At 32.1% G+C, this 8,970-nt stretch overlaps 1 protein-coding gene across 1 annotated transcript in view; it reads left to right on the forward strand.

Annotated features, from left to right (window-relative positions):
- Window positions 1-8,970, forward strand: part of LOC108693590 (chorion peroxidase-like) — a 55,029-nt gene that overhangs the window by 43,760 nt on the left and 2,299 nt on the right. The gene's annotated exons all lie outside the window — the stretch shown is intronic.

The raw sequence follows: 8,970 nt of genomic DNA on the forward strand, positions 1-8,970 counted from the left end.
CTATTATTATTCTTAGAATATTATTATCGTAAAAAGCTCTTATTATAATAGTGCGATATTGATGCGTACTGGATTGTTCATTCAACGCTATCTCGAGCAGCCAACGCCGGTATGAGATACTCATAGAGCGCGCATATTCGTTCATATTCCAAAAATTCATTTGCGGGACATGATTTTTATATAGGTTGTTGTTCTCAACATAAAATACCCTCTAATTTTTATCATTAGAAAAATTAAAAAATTTTTTTAATTAGGGATGGGTATACAATAAACAAATAAATAAATTTTTTTTATTATAGTTACGAATGTATTTTTGCAATTATTGAACTTTTATTTAATATATTTTTCTCTATCTCTTATAATTTTGACGATATTTAATCTGAAAGAGATAAACTGATTTTTTTCGAGAGAATTCATCCTTAATGTGCGATTCAGCACATATAAAAAATACGTGTCTCTTTTTTTTATAAAACATATTAAAAACTCATTTAATCGGAGAGATTCATTTAGTTGTGTTCTCTTGTTAGTTAAAAAAAAAAGTTATCTTATGCAACCCTGATAAAATAAAATATTTCTTTGAACTGAAAATTAGCACGAACATTATTAAATAATATTATTAAGTATTTTGACTACATATGGCCTACTTTGTTTATTTGTCTTTGAAATTATATTGAATGCGCACAATCATTTCTTTATAATCTGGAGATATTAATGCAAAATATAATATTTTTTCTGCATTTATTTATATAAGCATGGAAAGTAATATTGACATGATAGAAGACATTTTTACTTTTATGTAATATCAAATTTGTAACCATATTTAATAAAAAGAAGGAAAAGAATAAAAGATATTTATAAAAGATACTTGAGATACTCAAACTTACATTTCATCAAAGCTCGTTCTAATTCTGTAGCTTTCTTACAACTTTCTCGAGCAACATTCTCTCTCTCTCTCTCTAGTCTTATTTCTCTCTCTCTTTCGTATGATTTGAAACTTGTTGGATTTATTGTCGGAATATTGAGTAAGAAATTTATTCACATACGTTACTTCCATACCAGCGCTCAAAGCATCTGGTAAATTAAAATTGAAATTAATATAAATAAGGATTACACTCAATATTTTAAGTAGAATCAAATTAGTAAAACTAGAAGCTTGTTAGAGCTAGTTTGAAATGTATATTATAACGAAGAGAAATTCTTTTCAAGGAATGGTACTTCAATATTGGGAGATGATTTTCAAAAAGACATGCTTTACATCTTATGACAAATACTTCAGCCAATCCATGACACTTTGAGGTTTTTATATCTTCAAGAAATAAAGATTCTTTGCAAAAGTTACATTTAAAATTTTTTGCAAATGCCATTTCAATAGTACGCCGTCTCTCAATTGGAAATTTTTAATACGAAAATTTTTTTTAGAAACATATCTCTTTTTTAACCATCAATAATTTTTTGCCTTTTTTGAATTTGTTTTTGAATAACAAATCATTTTTTTAATCTCTTTAAAGAAGGAAATTTGTCCAAATTTTCTATCTTTTTAAACATTTTATTACATATTTTATTACATAATTTTTTTTAACTTAACTTGGAATACCAAAATTTTAAGTGCTAAAATGCTTGTGTTAAAAAATGTAATGTGAATAATATATATCAAGCTATCGAAACGTTATCTCAAGTGCAATGGAGTGTTGTATCGATCTATACCGATTACAAATCGAGATGACCAATCTCATTTAGAGTGATGTTATTAAATTTATTTATTAAGTTTATTGGGAGTAAAAATAAGTTTCCGCCGTTTTTAATCAAAAATTAAGTATTTATTGTGAAAGAACGGTACATAATGTTTTATTCAAAGTAATGGCAATCGCTAGCCACTACTTTTTCCCATCTTTCTGGTAGCATGTGGATACTGCGTCGGAAGAACGCTTCATCTTTTGAGGCTGTCCAATCATCGATACAATTTTTGATATCTTCATATGATGTGAAGTACTGCTCAGACAGGCCATGCGTCATCGATCGGAATAAGTAGTCAGAAGGAGCAATGTCTGGAGAATACGGCGGGTGGGGTAGAACTTCCCATTTGAGTGTTTCTAAGTAGATTTTGACCGGCGCCGCAACATGTGGTCGAGCATTATCATGCAGGAAAATAATTTTGTCATGTCTGAAGTAGTACGCGGACGCGTTTTTCCTTGAGTGCTCGGCTCAATCTTATCAATTGTGTTCGGTAGAGAGCTTCAGTAATGGTCTTGTTCGGTTTGAGCAACTCATAATACACGACACCAAGCTGATCCCACCAAATACACAACATGAGTTTTTTTCCATGAATATTCGGCTTGGATATTGAAGCATGGCCAGGTGGTCCCCATGATTTCCTCTTCTTTGGGTTATCGTAGTGGATCCATTTTTCATCACTAATGACTATACGATGCAAAAAACCCTTTCGTTTATGCCTGGCAAGCAGCATTTCACATGTGCAAAATTGGCGTTCAATGTTTCTCGGCTTCAGTTCATATGGAACCCAATTCCTTTGCTTTTGAATCATTTCCAATGATTTCAAACGATAGGAAATTATTGAGTCACTCCTAATGTAAGTTCTTTTTGCGTTTGGCACGAATCTTCATCCAATAATGCTTCTAATTCCGCGTCTTCGTACACTTTCGGCCTTCCGCTACGTTCTTCGACGTCAAATTCACCATTCTTAAACTTTTGAAACTACTCATGCTCAACTTCTCTCACTTAAGGCAGTATCACTATATGCTTCTATAAGCAATCTATGAGTCTCAGCTGCAGATTTCTTCAAATTAAAGAAGTAAATCAAAAGTTCCCGCAAATGACGCTTATTTGGCTCAAAACTTGACATTTTCGTACAAAAAAGTATTGATGCTGATACAAAATCGCTAATATTTCAAGATTATGGTGTTGCCGGATGTCCAATCTTACGATATGTCGTTTTACATCAAACAATTGTAACTATAGTTTATTAGTGGCACTGTCTTTTGCAAACGGAAACTTATTTGTACTCCCAATATTTCGTATAACTTAGTTCTTACAACAATATAATTTCTTTCTTAAAAAAATGATGCTGATATTAATATTATACACTACGCAAAAAAAAGAGGAACACGCATGCACTCATCATAATGTGCAAACTCTGACCGAGCAATCTCTTCATGCATCGGATAACGCGAATGCCGGCAGTATTTAATCAAAATCTTTCAAAAGAATAGGGTCTACTTTGAAACCTGATAATTCCTAGACAAACTAGAATAATTTTCTTTGTCATTTTAAAGAGAATGTTCTCGGCTTCAAAACTGATATAGTGACGCTTTGTCTACAGAAGGCTGTAATATCATGACATTTTCAAGACTCTAACACTCTCAGCTTTTGGTTTTCACGAAAAAAACAGTTTAATGGAACAAAATTTTCATTTAAGCCATTTTAAAGTAGAGGCTTTACGCTTTAAAACGCGTTAAGGAACAATGTCTTGCGATTCCTGGAAACCGAGATATTAATTTCTTAAAATTGACAAAATTTGTAGATTTTAAAGTGCTCCCTTAATTTTTTTACGTAGTGTAAAATAATGTATTAAACACGTAGTATGCTTCTAATTTTACAGATAAAAAAATGAGAGAAATTTAGGTTGGAAATCAACAGAGCTCCTTACTTCACTTTGTACATTAATTCCTTCAAAATTAATAATTTCGTTAGAAATAATAACAAACTAAAGATTAAATATGACAATGATGTTAAAAAATCATTTTGTAATTTAATAACAAAACTATTTAATTATCTTGAAATTTATTGAATGGAGATAGTCATTTGACTAAGTATTGAGACATACATCTTTAAATAATATTGCAAGTAAACTTAAATATCGGAATTGTATCATATAAAATCTACCAATATCGCACAGAAAAGTGTTTATAATTAGTTTTATACTAAAGTATATGTATGACATAGCTTTCTTAATCTATTTAATAATATAATAACATAATAATACTTTATTTAAAAAATGATAAACTAAATGAATTGCATATACTAAAATTTACTTATAAATAATTAGTATCAAAGAACTAACCAGTAATTAGTAATTATTTGTTACGTCGCACGTGAATTAAGTACGTAATCACGTTTACATATAAAACGCAGAACGTAATCTATATACTTATATTTATTTAATGTGCTTTTCATTTAATTAATGAAACTATTTATTGCAATGCTAAAATATTAATACACTCTTATTGTATTCACTTTTAGTTACACAACAACTAACACTAAGTATTTATAAAAAATTCGATTCGTATTCCCAATGTGCCGAATATTCCGGAACAGTAAAAGAATCTTCACAAAATGTACAAATGTCGATGAAATTTTGACATCCTTATATGAATACCTCTTGTATGTATCACGAGTGAATAGTACATCTTCATCGACAGACGAACTGCTGCAGAAAGCATTTACTCTTAACAAGAATCACCTGGGAGAATATATAAGGAGCGCAGTATTTCTCCTGTGAAATGTGCTTCAAAATTGGGTATAAGGTAGAAGCGTATAAAATGTGTTTTTTATAATAAAATTTGGTTTAAAAAACAATTCAGAAATGATTTTAAAATTTCTAGAAAAATTAAAATTTTACGGAATATCCAAGGTGGAAAATCACCCACAATACTTCGGGAAGTAATTCGGGACTCAAAAGAAAAATAGCTATATAAACATAGGTCTGAAAACAAGTCGTTTCTGAATTATAATCACTTTTATATTAAAAAAATTGTAATTTAATTTTTCATAATTACAATCATAATTTATTTCATATTGTTTTAAATAATTACATTTCAAACTGTTTTTCGGCGTTACTCAGGATGCACCATGTAGAAGGATAGTCCGCTTGATATCTCTTTTTTTAATTTTTTTATTAAAAAATTTTTTTATTTTACTAAAATAAAAGGATGTTAAGCGGATTATGCTTCCACGTGGTGCATCCTGCGTAACGCTAAAATAGTCCGAAATGTAGTCATTTATAATACAAAATAGGAGTAATGGCCATGAAAGTCAAAGTTAGATCTTTAATACTTAAATAATTCAATCTGAATTACTGTATATACTATATACTTGCATATACATATATCATATTTGTAGTCATTCCAACTGCGCATCAAATTCTTTCGGACTTATAAACGCAATTAAACTATTATTATAGTAATATCGCGAATTTAATTTTAATAATTTGATGCTCAATCAGGCATCTCATTAAGAAGATGTTAATATACTGAAAAACTATATATATAATAACTAAATAAATTTGTTGCGAAAAATATTACTTCGAAAAATAAAACTTCGTTTTGTGCAATTTTAGAAAGACAACATGTAAGAGCAGATTGCTCACTTAGACGTCCATTGCCAGTCCGGAAGCAAGTTATAGATAAAAACGAGGAATCAAACCCGGATCTCTTGTATTCCATACGAGCGTCCTAAGCGTTCTTTAGATTCTTATTATAGTTATTTATGTTAAAACACTGGAATAAATTATGATTGTGATTATGAAAAGTAAATTACAATTTTTTTAACATAAAAAAGTGATTATAACTCAGAAATAATTTATTTTCAGATTTATATCAACTTTTTTCCTCTTTTTTGGGTCCTGAATTAGGCGGCCGATTTTCTGACACCTTGTATGTATATATGTATATATATTGTATATACATACACATACACAATATATATATTGTGTGTGTGTGTGTGTGTGTGTGTGTATGTGTGTGTGTATGTGTGTGTGTATGTGTGTGTGTACGTGCGTGCGTGCGTGCGTGCGTGCGTGCGTGCGTGTGTGTGTGTGTGTGAGGGGGTGGGTGGGTGTATATGTATGTATGTATGTATGTATGTATGTATGTATGTATGTATGTATTTATGTATATATATGTACGAGGGCAATTTGAAAAATTTCTTAAGTCACACAGAGATGGCACGCGTATTGCAAAAAAAACATAATAAGCAAAAGGTATATCATCTTTTATAGTTGCTGTAAAATTTTCAGACAATTGCGTTCATTAGTCATTTAGTTACGAGCAGTTAAACAAAGCAAGTCAAACATTTTTTCAACAATGGATAAAAAAGAATTTCGTGTAAGATAAAACACTATTTTTTGAAAGGGAATATAGCTACGCAGATTCAAGCAGAGTTGCAAGAGATTCATGACACATCTACTTCTTCATTACCAACTATCAGTTTTTGGTAAATGTAGTCGCACCAACACTGATAATGAACCATGCAGTGAACGCCCGAAAACTGCGAAGAAATGATCAATAAAACTCGATATTATTATGAGTGACCATCATTTGAAATTGCGTGAGATAATAGAGATGGTAGGCATCAGAAGAACGGATATTTCATATCCTGCATGAAATATTGGGCATGAGAAAGCTGATGTCACTATGGGTGCCGCGTTTGCTTTTTCGGTGGAGAATAAACGCGTGCGTACGACCATCTCTAAGGAGTGTTTAAATTGGTTTAAACGCAATCCATGAGAATTTTTTCATCGATATGTGACCGTGACGAAACATGGATTCACTATTACATCCGAAACCAAACAACAATCGAAGCAATAGATTTTGTTTAATGAATCGGCCCCGAAGAAAGCCACGTCAGTTCCATCGGCTGGAAAGATCATGGCCACCATTTTTTTGGATTCTAAAGGCATCATCCACATCGATTACTTAGAAAAGGGATTATAGGAAAACTATACCAACTGGTTGTTCCACCATAATAACGTACTATTCCATTCATCCGCAATTGCTACCGCAAAATTGATCGAATTACGATATGAATTGTTGCCCCATCCACCGTATTTTCCAGATTTAGCTTCATGCGACTTCTTTTTGTTCACAAAACAGGTTTATTTCCCAAACCTGAAGATTTGGCTCGAAGAAAAGAAATTCGCGCCGAATGAGGAGGTCATCGCCGCCACGAATGCCTATTTTTGTAAAGTTTGAGCCATCGTTACTTTTTGGAAGAAATTGGAGCACCGTTGGACTAAGTGAATTAAAGGGAGAATATATTGTTGAGAATATATATAATATATACTGAAAAATAAAATGAAACTTTTCCGAAAAAATGTTGTTTTCTTTCCGACTTAAGAAACTTTTTAAATTGTCCACGTATATACAGGCCTTGACGAAAATGAGAAATTTCATAAACGTTTGTTTAACGTTTACATGAGCGTTTGTAGGAATTTGTTGAGAATTTAGAAAGTAGAGTATTAGAAAATAGAGACCAGTAGAGTATTCGTAAAATGGAAATTGCAACGCTGCAGCATTTGGAAGGCATTTTCGGAAAATAAGAAGTTTCATGAATGTTTGATATTTACATGAATGTTCAGTTCAAGTGTTAAGTCTGCTAAACTCAGACATTTTATCAAAACAAAGGTACACAATTTTTCACTAAAAAGTCTCATCGTACTGCGCCTTTTATCCTATTCCATGTGGTTTTTTAAATGTGAGCAATTGAATTTCTCTGTGTCCCTCTAGTAGCGATGTTGTACACTACTTGAAAATTATATGTAGAAGAATGTTTGCTAAACGAAGAAAAAATGCTATTAAAAAATGTATTATGGAGTTGAAGAAACCATTTTTTGGACGTTTCTAAGCCGTTTGCATAAACACCTTACAAAACGTTTACTGAGACTCAATAATATTTCACATTGAAACAACGTTTGTTAAACGGAAGAAAAATGCTTGTCTCACGGTATTAAGAAAAACGTTTGCTAAATGTTTGAAAAGTTTGACAGTGAACATCAGTGTTTACTGAACATCTTTGTAAAGCATTAGCATTACAGAACTATTTTTATGAAACAATATATACTGTATTCATAAGCGTTCTGAAAGTGTTTCAAACTCAATAGTGTTTCGTAAGCGTTTTTATAAAGTTTGAAAATATAAACTCTTACAAAATCGTCATTGAAATTGTCAATGTTTTATAAAATTCCGTATTTTCGCCAAGGGGGGTGCGTCACCAAAATTTGGACAAATTTCAATTTAAATTTTCCGCTATGTTGTTGTTAACGTTTGAGAAAGCCTGATGCTTCTAATAAACAGTCATATATTCTCAAAATAGCCACGATGTTGAAACAAGTGCAGAGTATAATCGAACAGTTGCGTTCATTGAAGGCCATCGCACTGGGCGCTCAGCAACAGAAATAATTCGGACTTTGGCAGTCGTTAAAAGAATTCAAGTGCTGATTTCGGATGATCGTTGCGTGTTCTTATGGATGTAATGAAGCCATGGCTGGAAACTGTGGCATCCGGAAGGCCACATGTTTTTCAGCAAGACGGTGAAGGCTCATACGAGTCATTTGATTCAAAATTGGCTGTCAAATAATATTGATATGTTTTGGTCCAAGGAATTTTTGTAGTTGAAAGAGTCACAAACAAATCTCGGCGTTCCAATGTGACGTCATTAAGCTATTGAGGCAGCATTCATCGACATGGACAGCACTACATTACAGTGTGCGTGCGAACACTTCAGATTAGAGGCCGTCATTTAAGCTAATGGGGGGGATATATCGAATAATTGTGCTCTACAGGGATTCCCGAAGTGCCATGTAAAAAGATTTTTTTGTATATATTTAATTATTTATTAAAAACATTTTAAAGAAATTATTTGATCCGGATTTTTGTGACGCACTCGTATATACAGATCTGCGAGAGTTCTCGCGGTGCGTTCTTTCGAGTGACTTTTCCTCGCTGGCATTGGAATCTTCGTAGACTATCCTAAAGCTGCATTTTGCCACAAGGTCATAAACGGTTGATCTCAGATATCCAAAGAACCGAATTATTTCCGTTGCTGAGCTCAGCGCGAAGGTGATTTCGATGATTGCGGATCTTCGATTATATTCCTTGATTTCAACATCGCGATCATTTTGAGAATATTGTTTACTAAAGGCATCAGGCTTTCTTGGACACCAACAACAAACACACA

This window comes from Atta colombica, unplaced genomic scaffold (genome assembly GCF_001594045.1).
Source record: "Atta colombica isolate Treedump-2 unplaced genomic scaffold, Acol1.0 scaffold94, whole genome shotgun sequence".
Classification (NCBI taxonomy): Eukaryota; Metazoa; Arthropoda; class Insecta; order Hymenoptera; family Formicidae; genus Atta; species Atta colombica.